Genomic DNA, 15,974 nt, shown 5'->3' on the forward strand with positions numbered 1-15,974 from the left:
ATGCATGGAATACATTCAACCGAAACTACATGTTACCAACGGACACGTCCATAATCCTTGTCCTACATTGAATACAAGCATTTGTTGTAGCCAAAAAGGGTCATCCTAACAGAATAGGAATCTGGTCTTTAGTTGGGTCAGACGGTTCCATATCCAAGACTATGAAGTCAACAGGATAGTAAAATTCGTCGACCTTAACTAAGACATCCTGAGTTACACTCCAGGGTTTTTTTACCGATCGATCAGCAAAACTTAATGTTACTGGGGTGGGCTTCAGCTCCCCTAAATTAAATTTCTTGAAAACCGAGTATGGTAGGAGATTCACACTGGCTCTTAAGTCTAAGAGAGCCCTATCAATTGTGTAATCACCGATTACACATGAAATGATTGGGGCACCAGCGTCTTTTAGCTTAGAAGGGAGGTGACCTAAAAGGATTGAGCTTGCATGCTCGGTCAGCGTGACTTGCTCATCCATATGCACCCTTGATTTTCACTTTTGTGTGTATAGGTCCTTAAGGAATTTGGCATCTGCGGGTATTTGCTTGATGGCGTCTAAGAAAGGGATGTTGACCTTAACTTGCCCAAATGTGTCCATGATGGATTCAGTAGTGGTCTCCTTGTTAGATTTAAAGAGTGTATGGAGAGTTGTAGGGTAAGAGGCTGCAGTAACATAGTGGGGGAGTGTTTCATGTTGTGGCAAGGTAGATACCCTAGTGTTTGCCTCTGACTAATGAGAGAGAGGGGTGCTTACTTTTGTAGGTTAAGCCCTCTTCTTCTATTTGCCCTTCTCTAGACTTATCATCTCCCCGACCCTATTGTCGATCTCCCTACCACTCCTAAGTGTGGTTATTGCCTGTGCATGTCCTTTATATGATGAAGGGTCTATTGTGGTCTCACATTTTATTTTGCATTAACTCTGAGGTGTTGTTTGCGGCAGGTTTGACAACTCACCTTTGTTTCGCCCACCAACTAACCTAGTGAGTTGCCCCATAGTGGCCTCCAACTAAGCTATGGATTGCGAGTGACAATGGAGTAATTGCCGCTTCTCATGGCGATCTGCTTCAATGCTTTGTAAGGTTTTCAACACCGTCTCTTGAAAGAAATCATGGCTAGTTTGTTGAAGAGGTGATTGTTGAAACAATGATTGCTTCTGAATTTCAATAAGGGGATCTTGGAAATATGGATATGGCCGAGGAAGCGAAGCCCTAGGGTTCTGTCAAGGTCTTTGGACTTGAAAGCCTGGAGTTTGTGGCCTCAATGGGAAGTTGGGGTATTTTTTCTTCCATCCAGAACCATAGGTATTTGAGTCATAGCTGTTTGTCTATCAATTATACCAATGGTGGGTGGCCTTTACGTCCTCATGCACAAGCTCAAGTTGGGGAGGTGTGTGTGGGCAATTATAGCATGTATGCGCAGGTTCAGGACAGTTTGCACAAACTTCTACACATGCCATTGGTTGCAGTTGTTGTCGTAGAGACAAAAACTGATCAAGTTTCTGGTATATTGTGTGTAGTGTGGGACTTAGTTCATGGCTGGTGGTCAACTCGTAGACTCCCTTAGGTTTAGAAGTTGATGGATTGGGTAGACTACGAATGGCAACCATTGTGCTGCTGAGAGTTCTCAGCCAAATTTTCAAAGAGAGTTCAGGCTTCATTTTCGTGCTTTGTGAGGAAAGTACCTCTGCACAACGCATTAATCATAAACCTATCTCTCTCAACTAATCCTTCGTAAAAAGTTTGCACTAATGGCTACTTAGAGACTTGGTAATGTGGGCATTTATGGATCAAGTCTCTAAAGCGCTCCCAAGTCTCGAAAAAGAGTTCCCCATCCATCTGTTAGAAACTTTTGATGGCTCTCCGAAACTGATTAGTCTTCCCAATTGGAAAGTACCTTTTAAGAAATTCTTGTTGCAAGGTAGCCCAACTGGTCATCGAGTTCAGTTCTAAGGGCGTTAGCCAATATTTGGCCTTATCCTTCAGAGAGAATGGGAAAAGCCTAAGACGAAGAGCATCATCACTGAAATTAGGGATGCGGATGGTTGAACAAATTTCCAAGAACTCATTTAGATGTTGATAGGGATTTTCAATAGAGTTCCCAGGAAAATTGGGTAGGATCGAGATGATCAAAGTCTTAATGTCAATTGTGCCGCCTAAACATCCGGGAACCAAATGCAAGACGGATGGCAATGTGTATGCATTAGGTACAAAGTAGTCCTTAAGAGGCCAAAGGTGTTGCTCTCCCACCATAGGTAGGTGAGGAGCATGGGGTTCTGGGATTTTTTTAGTAGGAACCGAGGGGTTATCTTCGGCCATTACTTTCAGTTCAGATGACTCAGCCTTCTCTGGATTAGAAATAGGTTTCCTAAGGGACCTACGGAATTTATCAATCTCAAGATCTATGGGAATTATCTTGAGTTCCAAAGAACGTAAACCAAATATACACACTTTTAAACACACAGATTCAGACTTCAAAAATAGGAAACAAAATAAAGAAAATAGAAATTAACAAAGAAAGTGAGAACAAAAGGAGAGCAAATCAAAAGAACAAGGCAATGATACTCCAAACCTGAAGTTGGCTTATAACCGTAGCCAAGTCCCTAGCAACGGTGCCAAAATTTGGTAGGCTCACTAAGGCTTGGGTCCTTAACTACCAAAAATAATATTTATAAAACCTAACTATACCAAGTTCAATAGAAATTGGGTAAGTCGTGTGTCGATCCTCAAGGGCTTGAAGCATAGTTATTAAACCACTTATGAATTAGTTTACTAAAACCTTGTTATTAAAAAGAAGTGAAAGATGGTATTTTGCAATGGTGATTGTCTAACAACTACTAGAAAGCATGTAAACGAAAGCAAGGAAATTTATACTTCTGTAAAGCAAGTAAATTTCTAAGTTACCCTACTCCTGCAAAGCAATATTGTGGTCTGAATCAGACACTAGACACCATGCTTCTAACTATGCTCATCCAGACTTCCATTGAAGTACTAACCCGAGCGGGCTTAACCGAAAGAAAGGGGGGCGATCGAGGGCACAAGGTAGTAAGGGTGCGCCAACCATCTGGAGTACAGTCGAGAACCAGAGTATACCCTGTCTTAACGATAACGAACACCTCCATGGTTTTGAAGCTAACTCTTTCCATCTAACTTATACATAGCAGTGCTTATCCTCATCTATAATCTTTCATCAAACATACAATAAGTAAATGGAAAGCAGTAAATTGAAAGCAGTAGATGAAGCACGAGTAAAAAGATCATCCCTTTATCATTCCAAACGTCTGTCACTAATGCTAGAAATACAAGAGAAGATCCTAATATACATGGTTGTTGCATGAAAGCCACCAGTTATCACAGGCCGTCAGACACTCCATACACGAACCAAAACTACTCTACTCCTATTCTATCTTGGCTCTTAATGACTTCCTAGGTCTATCACTCACCTAAGAGAGGCCAAATAGGAACCCAGAGCTTGTGTTCATAGCAAATACTTATAGGCTCTAGGTTTTACAAGGTTTGTTTTACAAAATAGGAAAGGTTACAGCAAATCTCGTGCAGAAGATTGTCTCTATTGACCAAGTCGCTCCTCTGTCATTCTTGTGCGTGCCCAAGTTGAGACTCGTCAGAAGTCAGGGATTCAAATCTTCAATGTCTTCGAATTCATTGTGCTTCAAGGTCTTGATGGTCGAGTTAATGGTTGAAACTTGCAGTATCTTGGTCTTCAGGAAATCTCAGTATCTCGACATAGTCACCTTAGAAGGTCTCTTGGTCGAACACTTCATCAAGACTCTCAGTACTTCTGAATTTTAGTTCTATCTCAGTATCTTAACGTAGTTACCTTAGCGGGTCACTTGGTTAAGCACTTGGTCAAACCTTGCAGCATTCTGATCTCAGTCTAAACCTAGGAGTTTGCAGTGGAAAACTAAGTCGCCCCTATGGTTTGCTGGTCGCACCATATGGTCGAGCATCATCTTCTTGTTCATTTTTTATTTGAAGCTTATGAAGCCTGGCTGAATGTTTGAATTCGAGCTTTGAATCCTCCAAAACCTCCTTGTCTTCTTGTGATGCCTAACTCCATGGTTTTAACCTGTTTTTCCTGAAAAGACAAGCAAACCTTGCATAACTCTGAACAATGATAACTCTGAGTAAATACATAATAAAATGAGGGTCTAAAATCATGTATTATAGGGACTCATCAGATGCCTTTAGGGAGAAATATGGCACCATGCAATGAAGAATCTCTTGTATATGTAACTCTAGGTTCTAAGGATACAAAAAAGGGTACTGAGGCTGATCTACAAGAGATAAAAGACCAAAAAAAAAGTTTGAAGGAAGAATTATAATGAGGAATAATAAGGAAGTGCTCTGGACAAAGCTTCTTTGCACAAAACAGGCAGCCCCAATGCTATGGGATGGTGCCTAGATTTTATACAAAGGGAGAGGGGGCCCGATTGAGTGTCAAGGATGTGACTAATCACTCGAGGATATGGAATAATTGTTTAGTTGGGTATTTTGTTGGCAAATATCCAGTAAACCTAGCTCTAAATTATTTAGTGGGTTCATGGAAGGTGAAAGTAGAGATTATCCATCGCAATAGTGGTTGGATGGTTTTTAAATTCAATAAAGAAGAGGATTTAAGCCAAGTTCTCCTTAGAGGTCCATATATGGCATATGGTAAGACTTTGATTCTCAAAAGAATGCCTTGTATGTTCAGATTTTCTAAGGAAGAAATGAGCATCCTACCTGTATGGATAAAATTAATGAATATCCCACTTGAGTTGTGGAATCCCAATGCCTTGGGAAAATTATGCTCTGAAATTGGGAGTCCTATCTTCAAAAATAAGAGAACTACGAATATGCAGAGGATTACTTATGCAAGGATACTTGTGGAAGTTAATGTGGCAAAGGAAGCTAAACCTAAAGTCATTTTATGGCTACCAAATGGAGACTCACTCAATCAAGACGTGGCCTATGAGAGTATTCCAAGCTTCTGCAAGTCTTGTAAGAGTGTGGGGCATCATAAAGGAATCTGTGAATCTAAGAAGTTAAATGAGGTTCAGAATGGAGGAACATAAAAGTAAGGTAATAAGTACACAATTGGCAATGCAAACAATAAGCCAAAGGTCTTTTTTAAGCATAAGAAATAGGGCCACATGAAAGGAAATTGCAGAGCTAATGATGTACAAGATAAACAACTGGAATCTTGTATAAACATTGGGGTGCTTACAGGTACATAAAGCTTTGAGCATGATAAGCAAAAGAAGCTTGATGTGAGTGATAAGAGGATGATGGTATCAGATAATATAGAGAGTTGAAGAGAAGATGCGGACCTGAAATTAAATGCAGGAAAAAAAGTTGAGGAAACAGTGAAGGTAATAAATGAAAGAGAGACGATATTAGATGGTGACCTGTTAGAAGTTCCTCAAATTGAGAAGAGGGGAGAGGTTATTAGTACTAATATAAAACAAGTATAGGTAAATGTGGATTTTAGAAAATATAAAGGAAATGCAGTTGTTCAGGAAATGTATAAGAACTTTGTACATGTTGGTAGTGCTTTGAATGCGAGTTTTCTATCAGGAAGGGTCTTAGTGTGTGGTCTGTCTTGGAATCCACAAACTTCTAAAATGAAAGGAGGTAATAATGAAACAGATTCTGATACCGATGATCATAAAGATGCAAAAGAAACAAAAGATGAGGGTAAAGGTGAGAAACAGAGGAAATAGATAAAGACGGAGGTAGGCGTGAAGGTTTTGATCATATTGTTCAAAAGGATACTGTCAAAACTAAAGGTTTTACCCATGTAAAGAATAAAAAGAAGAACAAAGGTAAGAAGAAAAGGAATCGAACTGGTAACAAAGGGGGGATAAGACCCTCGAAATCTAAATGAAAGTTGCTTCCTAGAATATTAGGGGCTTAAATAAACCCCTAAAATATAATGGGGTTGCAAATCTCATTTGAAAAAATAATGTTGACTTGATTGGTGTTTTGGAGTCAAAATTGTCATTGGATAGTCTTAAGAAGCTCATGAAGAAAAAGTTTCCTCATTGTGTCAAGTAAACAACTTCTCACATCACGCAGCTAGTAGAATTATAGTGTTATGGGACCCTAAGAGAGTGGACACTGTGGAAGGTAGTACTGCACAGGTTATTCATTGCTTTGTAAAGTGTCTGGTCACCTCTAACTTAGTTTCTATTAGTTTTGTGTATGGGTTTTACACTACAGCAACTAGGAGAGAGTTGTGGTGTGATATATCTCAGCATATTAGAGAGTCTATTGGTCGTAGAATGATTATTGGGGACCTTAACAGTGTTTTGTCTACTCTAGAGAAGAGAAATGGAGTACCAGTCACAACATATGAAACCAGAGAATTGAGGGATTTTTGTACTAAAGCTGGCTTGACAGACCTTAATTCATCTGAGTGCTACCATACATGGACTAATGGAAGAGTATGGTGCAAGTTGGACAGAGCTTTGATTAATAATGATTGGGTACAGAAGGGTTTTACTGCTTATGCTCACTTTCAACTGCCAGGAATTCTCTCAAACCACTCTTCATGTATTGTGCCATTGTTTGAGGATGCTAACTTGAGAAGAAGGGCCTTCAAATTTTTTTAACATGTGGTCTAATCACTGTGATTTTCAGGATGTGGTTAGAACTAGTTGGAAAGTTAAAGTTCAGGGATGCAGGTTATTCAGGCTAGCAAGGAAACTGCAAGCTTTGAAAAGGCCTCAATGAGACCTTAATAGAATCCACTTCTCACATATTATAGTAAGAGCTGACAGAGCCAATGTGGAATTGATAGAAATTCAGGAGAGATTACATAACAATCTAGGGAATGAAGAGTTATAGAGAAGAATCATAAATAAAAAAGAAGAAGTTGTTTGACTTGCTAAAGCTAATAGATCCTTCCTATTTCAGCAAGCAAAGGTTAGATACCTTAAAGAAAGTGACAGAAGTACTTCTTTTTTTACACTCTTTGATCAGGAGACATACCGGCAGAAATTACATTGCAACCATCACAAAGGAAATTGGAGACAGTACTACTTCTCAACAGCAAGTAGTGGAGGATTCCTTTCTTTTTATAAAGGATTGCTGGGCTCGGGAAGATGTTTGTGCTTCATTAGATTCACAAATAGTTGCAAAAGGGAAGACTTTGAATGAGAACCAAGCTAATCAAATGATGACTGCAGTAACTGATTAAGAAATAAAAGATGCTCTGTTCAGTATTGGGGAAGACAAATCCCCAGGGTTGGATGGGTATTCTTCTGGGTTTTTCAAAAAAGCATGGAATATTGTGGGGAAGGTTTTTATTGAGGCATTAAAGGAGTTCTTTAGTAAAAGGAAATTACTGAAGCAGATAAACCATACTATTATTGCTTTGATTGCAAAGTCAAATCATGCTTCATTGGTGCAGGATTTTAGACCAATTTCCTGTTGTAATGTGGTGTACAAGGTCATTTCTAAAGTCTTAGCTAATAGAATCAAACCATGGCTCAACCTCATTATAAACCCTACTCAGTCTAGGTTTGTGTGTACAGACCCGAAAATTCTACTACTTTTTTTTAATACACGAAACTTTGATACCATATATAAACCACCTGACCCCTAGTGGGTTACCGGGTACAACTATCCATAAACTATACTACAACACATCGGAAGCATAATATATATAAATCCCTTATACAATACTAAAGTACTAACAACATCATAATACAAAAGTATCTCTCTCCAAAAACCACTTATACAACCCAAGGTACATGATACATATCCATACATAGATAAATAGCAGTGTCTCACAAACACTAACTTCAACCCCAAAACCACTAATCCTACCCGGAGCTCATTAAGCTCATCTCTCTGGATTACCTGAAATGTTTAAAACTTTAAGGAGTGAGACACCTCTCAGTAATTCGAAATAAATTATTGTCAGTATGTGGCAACAAGAGTTTTAATGTATCATAACACGTTCATTTAATAAATAATTTAACTTAGTAATCATGAAAACTGTACTCATATCCATATACATATATATACATTAGAAACCATGTATTTTTCTCAAAAATATGCACATGCCCATTACGTTTCTCTGGGCTTGAAACTCAACATGTATGTAAACCTAGATTCATCATGTCTGCAATAAGAAACCAACCTGAGTGGACATTTATATATCACCGTCATGTAATCACCCCACATGACCAGGTTATGCAGCCCGAAGGCAAGACTTAGCCATGGTTGGCCTTTCAGGCTAAGTCAAAAAAAAATCTAGTCTGTAGTACGATTGGCCCACCATAGCTTGGTTCGGACCCAGGGGTGGTCAACATCTCTCCACAAGCCCAATCGACTTCCAATACCAACACTCTCCTCGAGCAATGTGGTTACACTAACTCATTTCCTAACAACGGTACCATCCTCTCATGTACATCATTAGTCCATCAGGGTTCTCATTTCCACAATTCCACAATAATCTCATTATAAAAAGTGTCATCTTTGTTATTTCATTTCCCAGTATAATACCGTCACCACATATTTTAATATCAAAAATATTATGTCTGTATAAATCACATTTCTCAGTATCCAAATATTGTGTCTGTACTTTCAATATTTCCCATAAACCAGTATAAATCACATTTTATCATAAAAGATTCCTACATGTTTAATATATGTTAACAAAACCATTTCTCATGCCACAAAAATTTTAAGTAATATTCCATAATATTATAATTGCCTAGAAAAATATATGATAATCCAAACCAGTATTTTTCAAATGCCTAATACATCAGGAAATCATATACAATATTTTCATATTATCATGCTTTAAATTAATCAATTAATTTCTGAAATTCCTGACATAATTTATTCCCTTTACCTTATTTCTCGAGAAATGCCTACAAGGATCCTAAAACGGTGCCTGCGGCATTCGTACAAAACCCTGTATTCATATACCTTAGTTTAATCAGTTTAATTTTGGGATAACTACCCCTATAATATTCCTAGGCTCTCGTATCTCAGTTTAACCAATTAATCTTTAAAAACTTTGGGGTAGTGCCTAGGGCCCCCAAACGACTAATCTACTCCGATTAAATTGACGAGGGTCGCTACTAGGCCTTAGAAATGGCGTCTGATCATCAATCAGGCAAATGGCTTGAGAGAAGTTGAAGAGAGAGAAGCAGAGCTTCGTAGCCATAGGAGAGAGGAGAGAAAGTGATTAGAATACCCAAAAAAATGAGTTGCTGCCCTATTTATAAGCCACTGTTCTAGACAAAACCATCGATGGTTTTCCTGAAACCGTCGACAGTTTGGTTTTTAACTAACCTGATTTTTACTATTTATGTAATGACTCAAAGAATAATAGTATTTAATAAGAGAGAGGAAAAATGGAAAAATATATAAAAGTGGCTGTAGGCTTCGTCGACGAATGCTTCGCTGTCGTAAACGACGTTGTATATTGGGCTCATCGACGAAGGTGCGCTTCGTCAACGAGAAGATACCGAGAGGGGGTTTTGGGCAACTCTAAATTTCGTCGACGAAGGGGATAGTTTGCCGAAGAATTGCCTCTTAACCTCGTCGATGAGGTGACGTGGCTCATCAATGAGGTGACATGGCTCGTCGATGAAGCCCCTTATATAAATAGCCCAAACCTCGGATTTTACGTAGAAAAATTGGCAGAAATCTCTCTCTCCTCCCTATGGTTTCTCCCTCCTCTATCTTTGATTTCGGCTCCGTCGTTCGCCGGATCAACGATCTGAGGCAACCACGATGCTCCTGGGGAAGTTCTCTTCAAATCTGCCGAAGTGGATTGCTGGTGGGACTGAGTTGAAATTCATTCTTGAGTTGAGGTAAGGCTTTTTATGTAAAATTTGGTCTTCCTATAGTTATAGGAAATGTTATTCATGGAAAAATACTGAAGTTTAGTTCTGGGAGTTATTGAATTTAGGGTGTTGAACGAGGAACCCTGCAGGTGCAGGACGAGTGGATTTTTAGGAGATTTCTTTTCAGTTTCAGGTAAGGGAATAAACTAAAGCAATTATTTTTCATGCAAACTATAATATTATTATTTATCAGCAAATTTATTTTCAAGAAGCATGTATAATATATGAAGAGATTGATAATAATGCATGTTTGGGAAAATATTGCTATTATGTTGAAAAGTATATATGTTAGTATGATATGCTAGGAAATATGATTTTTAGAATGGAATGTACGGTTTATTCAGCATTGTGTGGTATGAATATTATTTTACCTGAAAAGTATTATGTTATGGAAATTTTATGAATAAAGCATTTTTTACAGATTATGAAATAATGTAGTACATTATGTTCCAAAATACATGATAAATGAATTATTTATTTAGAATGATATGTATGAAATGTTTAGCACAAGGCCGTGATTGATAGCCAGCGCAAGGGCGTGTATGATATATGATTTCAGCGCAAGGCCATATATGTATATGTATGATTTTGGCGCAAGGCCATAGATATGAAAGTAAACGGCGCAAGACCATATGTATTTATGAAATTATAGAAAATGTTATCAATTCATTTATGTTAAACACTATGTGTTCATGTATTATATGTTATCAGAACCATGATGATAGTTCAATTCAGTTATAGGAGCACAGTACCGTAACTATACAGATCAGATATTATGTTCAGACTTGTGCTAACCACTCCACAAGGAGGTGGGAGATGGATAGTCGATGTGGCTTTCAGTGTAGAGTTGTAGACGTCCACCTGATAGTTCGAACTAGGGTGTGGCAGGCCCATCATACTTACAGACATTTTTGACTCGATAGTGGTCGGCCAGCCATTATCGAGTCCCGCCTTCAGGCTGTACAACCCGTCATAAGGGGTAATACATGACATCAACTTGCTATACATCCTGGGTAAATTTTCAGTATTATCAGTCATATCAGACATTTTATGAACTGTATGAGTTATTAGAAAATACGAAAGTATATGATTATTTAGTATGATATGATGAATATTTTCAGGTATATGAAATGTACTGTATATGTATAATTGCATCAAATATTTATGATGTCACACAGCTGTATTTAGTTTATTTTCCCTTACTGAGAAGTGTCTCACCCCCGAACATTAAATAATTTTTAGGAAATGTAGAAAGACCGAAGGATCAAGGCCGCCGTTGAGTCAGTTGTGCTACCCCATTAGGAGGGTAAGTTTTGTACTAAGGTCAAGAGATGTTGATGTGGGATCCTATAGATATTTAGTATTTTTGGGAGTTTATATATAAACATCGTGTTTTATATTATATTTGACTCTGGTATTATGTACTTTGTGGTTATGAGATGGTGATTTACATTTACTGCTGCCTAGGTTCTGCTGTGTTTGACAAGTGTCCCCGTTACCCACGGGTTCGAGTTGACTATTTTACTTATTATGTTTTATTATATGATATATAAGCAGGTCAATACAGTTTAACGCTAACTGAGTCTTAGTAACTCAAAACCGTTGACGGTTTAGCCTGTGCCAAACCCATTTTCCTCCTTTTCTTGACCATTTTCATTATTTATTATTATTTTTTCCTTTTCCGAGTCTCTATATCCTCCCCTCCTTATAAAAATTTTGTCCTCGAAATTTGTTAATCATCACTTATATCAACAACTCAAAAACAAACCACTAAATCTTTATTAATTACCCTCACTTATGGCGAAAGAATACTGTGGTTATAATAGAGGTCTGGGGAGATTACAATCAATCACATAAAAAAAAAAAAAAAAAACTCTCCCAAAACCCTTCATAACCTAGAACCAAAAACACTAACTTATAACCAACAACCTTACACTGTACATGAAAAAAATCGAAAACAATTATTTACCTTTACCTTTATCAGTTCAACGCTGGGTCCCACTGAACAGGTGTGGATATCTTTGATGCATTTTATCCTCTAACTCCCATGAAGCTTCCTTGATTGCATGATTGTGCCAGAGTACTTTTACCAATGGGATCCTTTTAGTGCGTAATTCCTATTCCTTCCGGTCTATAATCTAAACTTGCACCTCTTCATATAACAAGGTATCTTAGAGTTCCAATTATTCATAACTGATCACATGCGAAGGATCTAGGATGTACTTCCTTAACATAGACACGTGGAATGTGTCATGGATCTTAAACAGAGCCGAAGGTAATGCCACCCTATAGGCAATTGGATCAATTCTTTCCAGTATCTCAAAGGGCCCAATATACCTAGGGCTCAACCTACACTTCTTCCCAAATCTCATCACTCCTTTCATTTGTGCAACTCTCAAGAACACGTGATCTCCCACACCAAACTCCAGCTCTCGCCGACGAGTGTCTCTATAACTTTTCTGTCGACTCTGAGCTGCTTTGATTTTGTCTTGAATGAGTCTGATTTTCTCATAAGTCTGCTGAACAATATCTAGCCCTATAATCTGTCTTTCACAAGTCTCATCCTAGTATAACGATGATCGGCACCTACGACCATACAATGCTTCATACGGTGCTATCCCAATACTAGTCTGGTAGTTGTTGTTATAAGCAAACTCGACCAGCGGCATATACTGGATCCAACTACCACGAAAATCCAATATGCAAACCCGCAACATATCTTCTAATATATGTATAGTCCTCTCTGTCTGTCCATTGGCCTTTGGATGAAATATTGTACAAAATGTCAATTGAGAACCCAAGGCTCCTTATAAACTCTTCTAGAACTGAGATATGAACCATGGGTCCCAATCAGATACAATGGACACTAGTACACCATGCAGTCTAACTATCTCTTGTATGTACATCTCTACCAATCTACTCATAGAGTAGTTAACTCTAATCGGAAGAAAATGGGCAGTCTTCATCAATCGATCAACAACTATCCAGATGGCGTACTGTCTATGAAGTTCCGATGGTACCCCTATGACGAAGTCCATAGAAATATGTTCCCACTTCCATTTAGGGATGTGAAGCAGTTGCAATGGTCCCACCGGTCTCTGATACTCAACTTTTACCTGCTAACATGTCAAATACTGCTCCACATATCCAGCAATTTCCTTCTTCATATTACTCCACCAAAAGAATAGTTCTTTTAATCTCAACATCAGCAAGTACACATAGTCTAGTATGGAATCTTAACACTCCATCATCTGAGATATTTAAATCTATCCTCTATTCACTCCACACCTTATCCACAATCTTCACCAATTCCACATCTTTCGTCTGAGCAGTGTTAATTCTTTCGCATAAAGTGGGATAAATTACTAGATTGGCAATGAGTGCCTAGTGATCTCCCTCTACTAATTCCACTCCCAATCTATATAAATCCATTATGATCTGATATGGAGTTACTATTGCTGATACCGATGCACACCCTGACTTATGGCTCAGCGCATCAGCTATCACATTAGCTTTTCCTGGGTGGTGATTGATGGTACAGTCATAATCCTTAATTAATTCCAACCACCTCCTTTGCCTCATATTAAACTCCTTCTGCCTTAAGAAATATTTTAAACTTTTGTGATCTGTAAATATCTCACACTTTCCACCATACAAATAATGTCTCCAAATCTTCAATGCATATACCACTGTTGCTAATTCCATATCATGTGTCGGGTAATTCTTCTCGTACTCTGTAAGGACCCAAAGTTGAGTGGGTTCCAACATATAAATTTTTCAGCGAACGCAAATAAATCTAAATTATTTTTATTACCAGAGCACTAATTAGCTTTATTACAAATATATGTCTCAACTATTAAAATGCAAATTTCTAAAATTCTAAAATAGATAAATATATTCTAAATTGTACTATGCTTATTTTTTTATTATGCTCAACTCTTTCTATTCCCGCCTATGCACTTGCTATGTCAAATTTTTGGTACATTCTTCAAAATAATCTGAAATGTAAAATAATGATTGGGGTGAGACGACGTTCAGTAAGTAAATAAGATTATTATTAGTCTGTGACTAAAATGAACTTTCAAAATATTTTAATTTAGTAAAATAATATTTAATACTATAACTTTAAAAATGCTTTTAAAATAAATGTAAATTTAAAATTTTCTGCATAAAAACTTTGGCCATCAATTACAACAGTAAAATTTTTTAACCATATACTATAAGTGTTAAATTAAACTTTTAACTTTAAAAATTGTAATTATAATTTTTAACTATATACATATATATACTTTTCCTTATAGGTTTCCTTCAGATCATCATTTAGGCACAATAATGGTCATATTCATATAAACTTATACTTTACTTTCAAATCATCAATAAATATGTACACGTAATTAAATATATATATATATATATATATATATATATATATATATATATACTGTAAAAATCACCCTTAGGTCTGTTAATCGTAAGTCATGTTTACCCCCATGACTGGGTTATGCGGTCCGAAGACTAGACTTAACTGGCTGGCCGGTCAAACTAAATCAGCATACATCATCATTAAGTGAGATTTTCCTTCTTAAATCCTGGTCCGACCCAGGTGTACACTTAGGAGAAATTCACTACCATAAAAAATCACTCTATAAAGAGTGTGAGTGCACTTTGATCCTTTTAAACTTTAAACTGCTGTACCGAACATCTGTAACTTTGAAATTTATTTGCCATAAGGGATTTTAAAAATATTTTTATTGTATAATTTGTACAATTAAAATAATATCATGAAAATCTCATTTTTACTCATATTTTCGTGAAATATGTAACGTAAAAAAACCAACTCATGTAATCTTTACTTATATTTTTGTGAAATATGCAACGTATAAATAAACTCATGCCACACAATTTTCATGTTAAAAATATTTTTTTGAATAGAAATTAATAATGTAAAATACCCGAGGGGTTTAGAACATTTCTCAACTCAAAAATAAATGCAAGTATAGTATAATTAAATATGCGTAAAAATAAAGTCAAGAGAATTTTATGAAACATACTCGAAATTTACTTACAAATAAACTCGGGTATGAATTTTAAATAAAAATCTAACTTAATCAAATTTACTTACAAATAAACTCGGGTATGAATTTTAATAAAAGTCTAACATAATCAAATTTACTTACCTCTTCTTTTACCTTGTGCTACAAACACAATAACTATCTCTAAGAAATGAGATCGGAAAGAGTGGGTGAATAAGAACTTACTCAAAAATTATGTATCCACCACTAATTCTTTCACTCACTAATCCTTCTCTTTCTTTAAAAATTTTTATGAAAAATGAAGGTTGATAGCTTCCTATTTATAGAAAAATTTTAGGGAAAAAATAGAATTTATAAAAGTGTGGGGAGAGGGGTGAAATTATAAATTATTTTTTTTAAAATTAAAGAATGGGCAAGGGATGAGCTAGGTATGGGTTGAGTATAGGATAGGGATGGAGGTTATGTGGGAGTATTTGCCACCACTCCCATTTAATTAATTTTTAATTAATTACTTAATTAGTTAGTTTTTTTTTATTTTTTTTAAATCATTATTATTATTATTATTATTATTATTATTATTATTATATTTAAGCCATGTTTTAGTTTTTTTTTTTTTTAAGAATTAAATTCGAATTTCGAAAACTCATGTGGGCCCCACACAACTTCGAGACCCAAGTGTGTCATACGTAACTCCAATAGTCCTCACACGATTTTATGAGCTCTACATAGTTTCGGGACTCATGTGGACCACACACGACTTCGGGACTCATGTGGACCCCATACAGTCTTGTGGACCCCACATAGGATACCTATATTATTATTATTAATTTACCATGTATTTCTACAAATTATGTATGTCAAAACACTATTTTATGTATATATACTTATTTACATGTACAAACAGTGTCTATCCTATTTATCCTATGAAATTCCATTTTGACCAGGCCGACCTCCAGGGAGCGACTAAGCCGCAATGGTCTCTGAGCACTCGCTAAGATAAGGTCTTTCTTATGCATCAAACATGAAATGAAGGATCCTACAGAAAGTACTTCTGTATTGATATTAACTTAATGACTATT

The 15,974-nt window shown here is 36.7% G+C and overlaps 1 non-coding gene across 1 annotated transcript; it reads left to right on the forward strand.

Annotated features, from left to right (window-relative positions):
• The first annotated feature begins 1,758 nt into the window (after nucleotides 1-1,758).
• On the forward strand, nucleotides 1,759-1,864 carry LOC131167228 (small nucleolar RNA R71). The gene has a single exon (XR_009140080.1). It is a non-coding gene; the product is annotated as a small nucleolar RNA R71 (small nucleolar RNA).
• Nucleotides 1,865-15,974: the final 14,110 nt, after the last annotated feature.

The sequence above is a fragment of the Malania oleifera genome, chromosome 10 (genome assembly GCF_029873635.1).
Source record: "Malania oleifera isolate guangnan ecotype guangnan chromosome 10, ASM2987363v1, whole genome shotgun sequence".
NCBI classification, from domain to species: Eukaryota; Viridiplantae; Streptophyta; class Magnoliopsida; order Santalales; family Ximeniaceae; genus Malania; species Malania oleifera.